The sequence below is a fragment of the Camellia sinensis genome, chromosome 6 (genome assembly GCF_055761805.1).
Source record: "Camellia sinensis isolate YWXY chromosome 6, ASM5576180v1, whole genome shotgun sequence".
Lineage (NCBI taxonomy): Eukaryota > Viridiplantae > Streptophyta > Magnoliopsida > Ericales > Theaceae > Camellia > Camellia sinensis.
The window spans coordinates 158919461-158934442 of record NC_138966.1 but is presented as its reverse complement, the minus strand read 5'-3'; the positions used below and the strand labels follow the sequence as shown (position 1 = coordinate 158934442).

The window sequence follows — 14982 nt, the reverse complement described above, 5'->3', positions numbered from 1 at the left end:
TATTTAGATGTTTTCTTGAAATGATTTGAGATCTAAATTTCTCGAGCCTGTCGTATGGTTAAAGGTATTTTCCTCAAAATGTGCTTTTTTCGTATTCTAATTTTTAAATTGTTTCATTTGGTTGGTTTTTCATTGTTTTTATGGGGTTTCTATTTTTTGCGTTCCAATTTTTCTAATTGTAGTATTAAGTTGGTTTTTAATGTTCATTTTAGGCTTCTTTTGACAAGTAGATGAAAAGTCACTTTTTAACTTTTAATTTATTTTGAGTCACATCACTTCTTTATTTGTTTACACATTTTTTTCAAAAAAGTCAAAAAGTCAGTTTTTAATTTATTTTCTGAAACAAGCCCTAGTGTGTTTTTGTAATTTTTTTTTGGAAGAATTTTTTTTAAGGTCCATGATATTAAAATTTTATAAGATAAAAGGCATATAATATTTTTATAGTAATTAAGATCCCTCAACATTTTCACAAAAAAAAAAATTGACAATGAAATTTTTCATCGAGGAGCTTTCACCAATAAAAAAAATATTTTAGACATCTCTTACCACCCAAAGTTAAAGTGTGTTTTATTAAATTTTTTTTTTTTTTTTCCAAATTGAGAATTTTTGTTTTTTGATACAAAAATCCACTTTCGTTATTATTATATCATTACGGTATTATTATGTTTCCTCCTCTGTAATAGGGAAAGCAGGTGGTTTTTATCATTTTTTCTAATGCTTTAGGGTTTTTATTTATTTATTTATTTTGTATTCTAATATTTAAATAATTTAATTTAGCTGGCATTTTGTTATCTTTATGAGTTGTTTCCAAATGTTAATTCAATTGTTTTCAGTTTTAATTCAGCTTTTTTTCATAATGTTTTAGTTGTTTTATGGTTTTTTTTATTCTAATTTTTTAATTATTAAAATTTTGATTTTTTTAATTAAAGACAAAAATAAATAGAAATAACCAATAGGGAGGGAAAAAAAAAACTCTTCAAAACAATCTTTAGCTTCCAATTGTGCGAATAATCTGAGAAATTAGGATTTTTCACTTCTTTGGATTTTTTTTATTTGTGTAACTTTTATTATAAAAGTTATAACTTTCTTTATGATACATATTTTTAAAATTAATACATTATATATTGATCCCTCGAGCGACAGGTCAAATTCATGTCACGTATATAGGTTTTCAATTGCAAATTGACAATTGAATAATTTAAAAAAGAAAAAGGATGCCTTGGGATAAAGTTAACCACAAAAAATCATTAAATCAAATCAAATCAAATCTTATTAAATGGGTCGGCTACATAAATTTTTATTTTTCATTCAATTCCAACAATAGCTATTTAGTTAGTCAAATTAAATAAATTTATATATCTATTTGCTATACTATTTATTTTTTTTCAATTTATCTTTTTCGTGCTATTTCAACCTATTTACAAATATATTCATTCCTAACTTTATCTTTTCTAATTTTATTATACATCCACCTTAGAGCACTCACAATAAAACTGTTAAGAGACGTGTTAGTGTCAACCGCCAATATTTTAGCTAGTGAAAGGCTTAAATGATGCTCCAATGGAACTGTTAAAAGATGTGTTAGTATCAGCCATTGGTGTCAGTTATTAATTTCTTTGTTAACTGCAACGACCCTTCTAGCCAGAGAGAGTGAGGAGAGAGGATAGAGAAAGAGAGAAATAGAAGGACACTGAGCGGAGTCGTCCGGCCGGATGTCTGACCAGTCGTCTCGCCGGACGGCCGGACTGGACCTGTTTTGCAGGACTGAATTTGGTTTCGGATGATGCATTGAAACTTCATCCCAAGGTCAATGATTGGAAGATTCAAGAAGCATCGATTGGGTTTGGTAAAGAGTTATGGTGGAGATAATGACAGTGGGTTTGAACGTTGACAAAGGAGGAGCGAAAGCCGGAGAGTTTTTGGAGGAGATTGAAATTCAAGGACAGGAAGAGTTAAGCCGGAGAGTTTTTTTTTTTTTTAACTCAATTTCATGGGAATTTGAAGTGGAAACAGTTCAACCAGTAAGCGAGAACAATGAGGATGGAGGAAGAGAGAGAAATTTGGAGGGTAGCATAAGAGAGAGAGAGAGAGAGAGAGGAGTAGGCGTTTGGGAGTGTTCTTCAGTAGGAGTTAGGTGTGTTTGACATTTGCAGAATTGGGTAGCATATGAGAGAGAGAGAGAGAAGTGTTTGGTTATTTTATTTTATTTATATATATATATATATTCTTAACACATATTTTAACGGGAAATTATTCAATACTCCCGGAGCACCACGTGTCCATACTCCAAACCAATCACCAATTAGTTAGCCCCATGTTGTTCCCCCATCCTAAACATAAATCGTGGGCCCTTATGTCTCTCCACCAATCAGAACTTTATGGAGCACCACGTGTCCATACTCCGGGAGTACTGAATAATCACCCTATTTTAACACACACATTAACATATCCATTATATCATAACTCACTCATTAAAATTAACAAACTCTTAACCTATCTTAACACACATTTTTTTGCCCTATTTTTATCACTTTTTATCATATAACACACTTTAACAAACAATTTTAACACATCTATTGTGAATGCTCTTAGAGTATCTCCAATGCAATACTCTCACTAAGAGGATGAAAATAATATTTTTTATTCAAAAAGTAAATATAGAGGAGGTCGCTATTCATTCAAACTCCAATCACAAACCTTCATTTCCTTCATTCAAACTCTATTCAAAAAGTAATTTTTATTCATTAATAAATATTTAATTTTAAAATTTTTGTAAAATATATTTAATATTATACTCATTTTAAAGGTATAATTTTATACTTTTTAATGATGTCAATTTTATAAAAATTAAATTTACAAATTAAAAGTTATTTGTAATATAATAAGAAATACAAAATGAATAGTGTTTTGGAGGGATCCTTCATTTTTTCGTCCTCCCTTCAAATATGAAGGATGAACTCATTCTCCTTCCAAATGGAGATGAATTTGAAGGGTGGGTTGGATCATCCTTCATATTCGAAGATATGAAGGATGGGTTGGAGATGCTCTTAGTATGTCCATTTCAACCACATCTTAGAAAACTACACTGTGTTTGGTTTGAGTTTTTTGGATTAAATTTTTTGAAAATTGACTTTTTTAGTTTTTGTGTTTTTTGTTTTTAGTGAATATTTTTAAAATTTTAAACATTTTTTTACTTTTTTAGATGCACCTTACTTAAATGTATCTAAAAAGTAAAAAATTTGTGAAAAAATATTTTAAAAAATTAATAAATATATAAAAATACAAAAAATGTACTGAATTCTTATATTTTTTTGTATTTTTGGTATATAGTGAATTTTTTAAAGATTTTTTTTACAATTTTTTTACTTTTTAAGTGTATTTATGTTAGGTGTGTCTAAAAAGTAAAAAAATTGCTTAAAATATTGAAAAAATTCAGTAAAAACAAAAAAACACGAAAAATAAGAAAGTATAATTTTCTGAAAAGCGTTTTGAAAAACTGGAAACCAAACAAGGTGTAATAGTCATAAAATATTAGATGATATTATTAATATATAAAAATCATGAAATACATTAAGTTATTTTGTGCTTCTCAAATTATTACTGTCAATTAAATTTTTTTTTAGGTCATCGATTAAGAACACATTGCAATGATATTACATAGATAATATTCGTGACTACTAAATAAGAGGATAATAGTATTATTTTATATACTAAAAATAATAAAAAATGGATGATATATACTATTTTATTTTAGTGTAAATTATACTTTGCCCTTTTTATATTTGTTCACTTTCTCACTTTGGCCATTAAAGTTTATTTTTTCTCACTTTGACCCTTCATATTTCAAATTTTTTTCAATTTACTTCTAAAACTAATTTCTTTCCAAAATTATCCAGAAAATACCATAATAACTATCACATAATATAAAAATATATATTTTTGTATTATTTTTATATTAGAGTTTAAGTTTATATTAAAATGTGAGTTATATATAATAAAATATTTTTATACCACATGATTGTTAATGTGTCAGTTTTTGTTTAATTTTTAACAGAAATTAGTTTAGAAGTAAACTGGAAAAACTTGAAACATAAACGACCAAATTGAAAAAAATAAACTTTACAAGCCAAAGTGGGAAAATAACCAAACATAAAAGGCGCAAAGTGTAATTTACCCTTTATTTTATTGCATAATTCCCGTTAAAGGTAATTTTTTAGTGTGTAATGTACATTGTATACAACTCTACACAAAATTATGTAAGTTTTCACGGATTTACATAAGTAATCTTACACAAATACGTAAGTTGAATACAAATTCGTGTAAGTTTGTAAAACTTATATGATTACAAGAATTTGTATTTAACTTGCACATTTTTGTAAAATCACATATAATTTTATTTAGAGTTATATATTGTTAGATTTTTATTATTGGCAATCCCGTTTGACAAAACTCCTTTCAGTTGTACTTGTTTTCGCACTTTTATTTCAGTAAGGCTATGAGTTTATTAGATGCGAATCCAACCCGAATCATGCCTTGCAGAGAAGTTTGTGGTGTTTAATTCTTTCAAAATTGCCACTTCGCTGAAGTTGCTTGTCCGCTTGAGCGAATATTCCCCCGCTCGAGCGAAGAGTGTTTGGTTCCAGAAGTTTGGTGAGTCTGCAAATATACTATGATCCATGTTTTCACGCTCGAGCCTCCATTTCCCCGCTCAAGTGTACATCTTGGTTTGGAACACGTCATATGGAGTCCCCGCTCGAGCGTCAATTCCCACGCTCGAGCAGACCTCGCGATTTCAGATTCTATAAATTCGCAAATTGTTGCAAATTTAGGGTTACGCCTCCAGATCCTCTTCTTGGATATTAGGTTTTATATTTAGGCCTATTTTGCTAGTTTTTTTTATGTTTCATTGAGTATTCAACTCCTGATTTAAGAAGCAAACATCAAAGGTTTGTTTGTTTATTTTATATAAAAGAGAGAGTTGTTCTTCGGTGGATTCTGAAGAATTCAAGCCTGAAGCTTTGGTAGATTCTGGAGTGGCTCATCGTCAAGACAATTCTGAGGTGAAGACAGGGCTGGAAGAGGCATATAGGGGTTGGTTCAATTTGGGTGTGGATTCGCTAGGCAATTGAGAATATACCTGTGTAATTCCTTTATACCTTCTTAGTGGATTGTTTTGTGGCTGTTGCCCGTAATTTTTTTATCACAATTGGAGGTACTCCAATTGTGATTTTTTCACGTAAAATTCTTGTGTTGATTTGTCTTTAATTGTTTGATTAGGATTGTTATTTAATGATTAAAATTGATACATAATCACAAATCAATATATAGGGGATTTTTAGATTTTTCGCATATTATATACATTACACACTATTTTTTTTTTCTACTTTCATTAGATCATCTTCAATCCTTCATCAAATTTAAATTTGATGCAATTTTTGATGAAACCGAGGTTCAATCCTCTCATTAAACTTGTATCAAATTAAGAGAGAAATAATTTTTTAATAATTTTTTTATTAAATCAAAGATGAACTAAATCTTTCAACAAATTTCTAATAAGTCTTTTTTTACTTAAATTTGATAAAATTGTTAAAAGATGAAGGATTGGAGCTGATTTTTTTTTATTTATTTATCAAAATTGATGAAAAATGAACTATAGGATAAGAAAGTAATTTTTTTAAAAAAAAATGATAAAAAATTAATGAAAGAATTAGAGTAAATTATACAAAATGAAATTTTTTATTTAAATTTAAAATCAAATTAAATAAAAAATTTAATAGATGATTGGAGATGGTGTTAAGCCATAACATATCGTTAAAGTCATTTTGTGATGTAAAAGTTGTGGTTCAAGTTATCATTGCAAGCGATGTGATGATGTCATAATGTGGGATCGGGGCTTGTTTTAGCAAGTTAATAAAACATTATCTTTTGATTTATAATTTATTTTGAGTCGCATTATTTTTTCATTCTTTTATATATATTTTTTAAAAAAATCAAAAAATATTAACTATTAATTTTTAACCAGTTCCACAAAATATGAAAAGCTTTTTGATTTTGTTTTGCTACCGCATGCCAATTGAAAATTAGCAATACAAGCCAAGGAAAATGACTTGAACCCCACAAAAGGGCACCCCCACAATCCCTCTCTCTGATTGATTATTATTATTATTATTATTTTTTTTTTTTTTTTTTTTTTTTTTTTTTTTCAATCACTGACTTTGGGGGATGTTGGGAGTGGTAATTGGAGGGTCTCAATCACTTTCCTACGAGCCAATTGTAAGAGCAACTCTTATGTGAAGTCAAGCTTTGTATACTTTCATGTCAAATCAAGCTTTGTATACTTAAAGGGCATGTTTGTTTGGCCGGACTGGATTAGCATTCCCATGACTAATAGTCTTAAGATTACGAATCCGTTGGATTATGTATCCTACCTTAACTAATAGTCAAATTTAAAATAATTAGTCCGTACTTTAATTGTTTAACCAAACATCGGATTAATAATTTTATTGGACTAGTAATCCAATCCCAAGCTCATGTCTACCTAAACAAATATGACCAAAAGGTTTGTCTAACGGCGTGAGAGTCAGGAGTAGAATAAGATGGTTGCATATTTGGTTGTAAAATGAGAGGTAGGATTGATGCTCCAATAGGGGTTCAGCAAATCCCATTGAATAGCTGGATTAGTTTGACTGAATAAGAGGTGAGATTGAATTCAAAAAATTAGAATATAACTAGTCTTTCGAGCAGACATTAGCCACTTGATGTTTCCGTTTGGCAAGGTAAATTGAGACTATTTTAGTTATTATTGGACAAAAAAATGTTAAATTAGCCAAATGGAGATAAAAACCAAGCACGAGCTTGGCAACAACCCACTTCAAGATAAATTTACGAAACTACTCTCACATAAAAAATCATAAATAAAAATAAATTAATGTATATAAATAAAAATAAAAATGACAAAAACATAAATTAAAAAAAAAACCATAAAAATATGCGTCATCCAAAAAAAAATAATAATAACAACAGAAATTAGCATTTTTCACGTAATTTAAAAAAAATAAAACACATGAAAACCTTTTTTTTGAAAATAAAAACAAATTAATGTATACAAATAAAAAAAATGAAAAATACGTAAATGAAAAAAAAGAACCCAAAAAATACGCCTCATCCAACAAAAAAATAAAATAAAATTAAAAACAGAAATTAGCATTTGCCATGTAATTTAAAAATAAATAAAACACATGAAAACCCTTTTTTGAAAAATAAAAACAAATTAATGTATACAAATAAAAATAAAAATGACAAAAACGTAAATTAAAAAAAAAAGAACCACAAAAATACGCCTCATCCAAAAAAAAAATCAAAACAGAAATTAGCATTTGTCACTTAATTTAAAAATAAATAAAACACATGAAAACCCATTTTTGAAAAATAAAAACAAATTAATGTATACAAATAAAAATTAAAATGACAAAAACATTAAAAAAAAAAAAAAGAACCACAAAAATACGCCTCATCCAAAAAATAAATAAATAAAATTAAAAATAGAAATTAGCATTTGCCATGTAATTTAAAAAAAAAAATAAAACACATGAAAACCCATTTTTGAAAAATAAAAATAAATTAATGTATACAAATAAAAACAAAAATGACAAAAACGTAAATAAAAAAAAAAGAACCACAGAAATATGCCTCATCCAAAAAAAAAAAAAAAAAACAGAAATTAGCATTTGCTACGTAATTTAAAAATAAATAAAATAGATGAAAACCCATTTTTGAAAAATAAAAACAAATTAATGTATACAAATAAAAATAAAATTTCCCAAATGTAAATTAAAAAAAAAAAGAACCACAAAAATACGCCTCATCCAAAAAAATAAAAAACTGAAATTAGCATTTGCCACATAATTTAAAAATAAATGAAACACATGAAAAATCGTTTTTGAAAAATAAAAACTAATTAATGTATACAAAAAAAATAAAAATGACAAAAACATAAATTCAAAAAAAAAGAACCATAAAAATACAGCTAAAAAAAAAGAAAAAAAAAAAAGAAGGTACAATGACGCTGACTTTTTTTATCTCTGATTTTTTTTATATTTGTTTTAGATTGATTTTATATAAAAATAATTTTATTTTATTTAATTTAATTTTATATATAAAAATAATTTAACAATACTCATACTAACAATTATCATTAAAACAAACACACTTTTACTTAACCTCTTACTAACAATTCCCATACTAATCATTCCTTCGCTACCAATCATATCCAACCTAATCCGTCAAACAAACGTGACTAAAAATTTAGTGGTATGCTTACGTATCTACATTTTTCAAAATAATAATAAAGACAAATATGCATATAATCTGTATTATTTAAGTGACAAGTGTCTTCTTTATCAAACTTATAATGTTGATTTTGAATTTCATTATCATCTTATGTGCATCTTGATTAATTTTAAGATCCACACAAAGCACCCTCTTCATGTGGGTTGGGCAATACACGGGAAGAACTTACGGGCGGAGCCGAAAAGAATGGATTACTTCTAATAGGAGTTAAACTTGGGATCTAGAAGAAACACACTCTTAGAGTCCAAGTTGTACCCATTAGGACAACCCTTAAGAGTTATAATATATATAGTTAAAAAAATATTTAAATCTTATTTCCCGAAATTTTTTTTGAATTAAATATATTGTTAAAACAATGGCAAAATTAAATTTTATCTCAAAATACTAATAATTACAATTGCAAAGTTAAATTACTTTAATAATTACAATAACATTTTATTCATCTAAAAAAACAAAAAATTAAAAACTTTGATACTCATCTAGATTAGTGAGAGAAATAATTGGCATAACATATATAAGTGCACTTATTTAGATAAGTCACTTATTTGGGTCACATCGCCTTTCTGTTTTTCTGCACATTTTTTTTCTTAAAAGGTCAAAATATATATTTATTTATATCATCTCAAATACCCCTTTAGAGTAAAATATTCAAAAATTAATTAGATAATAGTGATGTGAAACTTCATTATGCTAAAATGACAACTCACCAACAAAATCATATAGTCAAAATATATATATATATATACATATATTTTTTTTTTCTTTTTTTTTTCTTTTTTTTTTTTTTTTTGTAGTAAGCTAAAAGAATAGTTTTGCAAAATTTTGACAATTATGTCACAAAGAAACTTCATCCCATGACTTCCATTGCTATTGACAAAATTCGTTGCTATCATAGAGAGTCATTCCTTGGCGAGAAAGTACTAAAAATTTGGTGCATTTTATTATAAATAGAAGATGCAACCCATGTCAATTACAGATCAACTGAAAATTCAGACTACCTAGTGAGGGGAAGAGAGAGAGAGATGGATGTTGCTGAACTGCATGGTATTGTAATAGTTGGGGGTGGGATATGTGGGCTTGCCACTGCCCTTGCCCTTCATCGTTGACAAATTTATTTATTTTATATATATATTTGCATACATACCCAATTGATTGGTACTTGTTAGTATATATATATATATATATCATGATTTTAAGTAACATTATTATAACATATGTTGTTATCAGACAATATATTAATAGAAACTAAATAATTTAGTGTAGATTTTTTGGATGCAGGAAGGGCATAACTAGTATTGTTCTAGAAAGAGCTAATACTTTAATGGCATGTTTGATTGAAAGGATTAAAGCATAGGATTGGAATTATTAATTTGTGGGCCCAATCATCCTATGTTTGTTTTGACATTTTAGTTTAGGATTATTAATCCAATGGATAATTAATCCAACAAATTTGTAGGATTATTAGTAATGGGGTAGGGATGGGATAACTAATACCACACTAATTTAATAGAATTATTAATACTTCACTATTAGTGTTGCGAATCAAACATGGGGTAAGAGCCACAGGAGCCGGCATAGGCATACAATCGAATGGTTGGTGCACGCTTGATCAGTTTGGTGTTGGCTCAAAACTTAGACAAACTGCCATTCCTCTTCTACGGTACATATATTTACTCATGATTTTAAATAACAATGCTGAGATACATATATATATATATATATATATTTATCAATCAATATATCAATTAATATATGTATATTTCAAATCATTTGCTTTGAATTCTTCTTCCATGTTAATTTCCCTCAATATTTGTAATTCTGATTAAGTTTCTGTCCAGGCTTCCAGAGGTTTCCACAGACAACATATCCCTCAAAGAAATACCAATCGAGTTCATTTCTATTCTTTTTCCCTTCTTCTTATTTCTTTTTCTTTTTTTCCTCCTTTTTTTTTTATTAATCATATATTGATAATAATAAATATCAGATAATATCGACAAATATATTGATGAATATTACTATTACGTTTTGTCAGAAACGGAGAAGGTCAATGCATAAAACGAAGTATTCTAGTGGAAACCTTAGCAAACGAGCTACTAGTTGGAACAATACGTTTTGGGTGTCAAATAATTGATGTCCAAATGGATCCATTAACTTCACTTCCAATTCTCCAACTTCATGATGGCATTGTAATCAAAGCTAAGGTAATTTGTCTTACAAAACCATACGAAATTTGCATAGAAACGAATTCCAATAGATTAAAGAATACTCATGAGTGATGGTCTCGCCATAGAACCTATGGGATCATGCCCTTGTTAGTGTTTTGTACCTGTTTTTAGTAGACTCTAAAATTTGATCAATTAAGAAGCATATGATATAAATGTTATAATTTTTCTCACATCTAAGACTTTGTTCGGTTTAAAATGTAATTTGATTAATTAAGAAACATATGATATAAATGTTATAGTTTTCTCACATCTAAAACTTTATTTGGCTTAAAATGTCACACTTTTTATAAATAAATAAAAAATCGTCTTTAGTGAAATTTTTAAAAAATTGTTCACTTTTTTCTTTTTTCTTTTTTCTTTTTTAACTTTTTGATCTAATCTAGAAGAATATAAGAAAAAATAAATAAATAAATTAGGTAATTAAAATCTAGTAGACTCCAAAAGTGAAAAGTGTTTGGAAAAATTTTAGATTTTTTTTATATTAAAGATGAAAAATAACCAACAAAAAACAGGTTAAAAAATGATACATGGACTTTATTTATGAGAGTTAATATGATTTAAATAGAGAAAATTTAAAATTTACAATAGAAAGTTGAATGTCACATTGAAAATTAAAGCAATCGAACAACTTAAGTATAAAAAATAATAATAATTTGAAGACTACACTGAAAACTAAACCAAAGTTGAAAGACCATTTAATTGATTAAAATTACTTGATCTAATTTGAGATTGTAATTTGTGTGTATATATATCAATGGCAGGTAGTGATAGGATGTGATGGAGTAAACTCCGTGATTGCGAATTTCATTGAATTAAAACCTCCGAAGCAGTCAACAATGGGTGGAGCGAGGGGTTTCACAAATTACGAAAATAGACATGGATTTAGCCCTGAATATGCTACCGTCAGGAAAGGCCATGTTTTGCTTGGAAGATACCCCATTGATCACAACCTTGTGTTTTGGTTTGTTGCTTGGCCAATCACACCTCAAGGTAATATCTTCCTTGTTTTTTGATTTATTTAAAATTATGAATGTGCGGTTCGGATTTAATTTATATAAGAATCTACAATATACTGTTTAAATCTCAATCCTCCATTTATTTTTTTGGGTCAATTTGCTATTGGATACTTAGACTTTCAAATTTCACATATGAACAAAAAGAAAAAGGGCAAATTACCAACACCCCTCGAGGTTTAACTAAAATTTAGATTCCTTCCTGAAATTTGAGAAATTACATTTCGTCCCCTAAGGTTTATATTTTCACAACAAATTGTCCTTTGAGGTTAATTTGTTATGCAAATATAACCTTCAGGCGCAATCTGTAATTTTTTAAACTTCAAGAAAAAATCTGTATTTTAGTTAAATCTCGAGGGGTGTTGGTAATTTGCCCAAAGAAAAATCATAAATTAATTGATTCTTTGTACATGCAACTTAGAGGCTATTCGAGAAGTTACTTTTTTTAATTATTTTTTTGTCTTATTGGCGAAAATATGAGTTGAGAATATTTTTTTATTTTTTACAAAAAAAAACATGCCAAAAGTAGAGTGAATGAGAAAAGATTTTTGAATTTTTTTGTATAAGTTTTTTTTTTGACTTTTTTTTTTATTTTCTATTTTTACTTAATAACTAAAATATGAGATTACCAAATGACTCCTCAATTATATATTAAAGTAAAAGTCAACATGTTTTTTTCAAATCTTAATGGGAGAATTACTTGAAAGTGGGACACAAAAAAAAAAATATATATATATATATATATATTACAAAGACATTGGAGGTGCACATGATTATGTGATAGGATGCAAGTGAAAAATTGTAGAGATTTGCACCTCTCCATGTTTATGTTTTTTTTTGTTTGTTTGTCCAACTAGAAAGTAATTCCCCCAATCTTAAAAGTGTTGGAGAAATTTTAGGTGAATCCCATTAATATTGAATCATTGTGAGTATTTCACATTGTATATTAATTAAGAAGAAGAAGAAGAAGAAAGAAAAAGATTATTAGAGATCTATTTTTTTTTTTTGGTTGTCCCAATACTTTTGTACATTTATGATATGTTAATCTATAATTTCTATATTTGTGATTAAAATTTAGCTAGTGTATAGTTCACGTATAAAAAGAATTTAAGCCACACTTTTGTAATTTTGAAAAAAATTATGAGTTTCTAGCATTACTGATATTGATGATATATATAAACACAGATTTAACAATGTCAAAAGATACAACAAAAATCATATCATCGACACTAGAATCAGTAAAGGAATTTCCAAGAGAAATGTTAGAGATGATACGGAACTGTGACGTAGATTCACTGACTTTTAATGGTACTCAATATCGAGCCCCATGGGAATTACTAAACGCTAGGTTTAGAAAAGGAACAGTGACGGTTGCTGGAGATGCCATGCACGTAATGGGCCCATTTCTTGGACAAGGGGGCTCAATTGCATTGGAAGATGCTATCGTTTTGGCTAGATTCTTAGTAGCACAAAGGAGAGCAGAAGTGGCACTTGATCAATACATTGGGGAGCGAAGGATGAGATTGGTGCAGATTTCTATGAAAACATATGTTATTGGGACACTTCTAGAAACTTCGTCTGTGATTGTGAAACTTCTATGCATCGTCTTGATGGTCATCTTCTTTCGTGACAGACTTGGTCATACCCGTTATGATTGTGGCTGCCTATAATTAAATAGAAATTATTTAAGGGTCATTTGGGAAGAACTTTTTTAGCTTAACTTTTTGGCTTTTTAGCTAATTAGCCTAACTAAATTAGTTATGTTTTGGAAGAATTTTTTAGCTTTTTTGTTTTTTTATGAGAGAAGGAGTATAATAATTATAGTTTGGATGTGTCATTTTGTCTTATTAATTTATTTAGGCTATTTTTTCTTTTTGTGCTTTTTTAGTCACAGCCTAAACCTAACTCACTTGCCAAATGAGGACTATCAAGTTCGAAATATATCTATTCAATGATATTTCATCATTTTGCCTGACGCTTTCTTGATTTTTAAGGTCCATGTATTCATTCAATTCCGTGCTATTGATTTAGCACATAGCCACATTTTTAGAAATCATCTTATACGTCAATTAATTACTTTTTCTCTTACAATTATTTATTCAACTACAAAAAAATTCACAAATCATTCCAAGCATAATTTTTTCCATCTCCTAAAATAGTTAAAAAGCCAACTAAAAATAACTAACTTAGGCCTCGTTTGGGAACAGGCTAATTTAGTAACTTTTTTGCTATTTGGCTAAAATAGGAGCTAAAAAAAACTAGTATGTTTGGGATGACTTTTTGGCTTTTTACAAAAAGATGTGCAAAAAGTAGAGAAAAAAAAATAGGAGCTAAAAAAAACTAGTATGTTTGGGATGACTTTTTGACTTTTTACGAAAAGATGTGCAAAAAGTAAAGAGAAAAGAGAATCTTTGACTTTTTGGTATGGGTTGTTGGCTTTTTGACTAATTTAGTAACTTTTTTACTTTTTGGCTAAAATGGAGGGTTCCCAAACGAGGCCTTATTAAAGGTATGGGGTGTCAAGCTGTCACAGCCCAAACCCGCCCCTATGGGTTTAGTACCGTAACCGGCCAGCAATCCGTGATTACCGAAGGCCTGCTTAACAGTAAAGATAGTAACACAGAGTATAAGGGCTGACGGAAGCCAAAACAGTAATAAAAGGTATCCAATGAGCTGTGACAGTCTATACGCAAAAAGACTTTTCATAACATATACACATTAAGAACAAAAGCAGTATGTACAAACATCATATACATTCAGATTAGGGACCAAATCCCTAACATGACAGTACGATACAAGTCTTTACAGATAATATAAAACAGAAATAGAAGGGTGAACTGAGACACCCCAAAAGCAGCCTAAGCTTGAACACACTTGAAACCTCGCAGTGAGGCACGTTAGTTGGCTTGACAAAAAGGGAATTTAACCCGACGCTCCTAACTCCGGTCTGGTGCCTAAACACCTACATATAAATATAAACAGTGAGCTAAAGCCCAGTGAATAACATATGCGTAAAGAGGTTAAGAATGAATGTCCTTTCAGTATTTAAAGCAGTCATTTACATTAGCATATCAGTTATTCAGACATAGCAGTTATATGTGGTACATCGCATAGCAGAACAGTACAGTAAACAGTAGGTCTTAAAAGACCGAACAGTCAATGATGGCCATTATAACAGTAAACAGAAGTTCCAAGAATAGGAACTGACAGAGATCTCTGTAACAGTAGCAGTAACAGTAACAGTACAGTAACAGTAGTTGCTATGGATGCCACAGTACAGTTCAGAATAGCGGACAAACATTCATTCAGTAAGAAATCTCATTATAGAAAACAGTATGGTCAATCATATTTGAACATATCTTTACAACATTGTTACTCACTGAGCACTGGGCTAC

The 14982-nt window shown here is 28.6% G+C and overlaps 1 pseudogene; it reads left to right on the top strand.

Moving 5' to 3' along the window:
- Window positions 1-2945: 2945 nt before the first annotated feature.
- Window positions 2946-13257, top strand: LOC114303083 (monooxygenase 1 pseudogene; annotated as a pseudogene).
- The last annotated feature ends 1725 nt before the right edge of the window (window positions 13258-14982 follow it).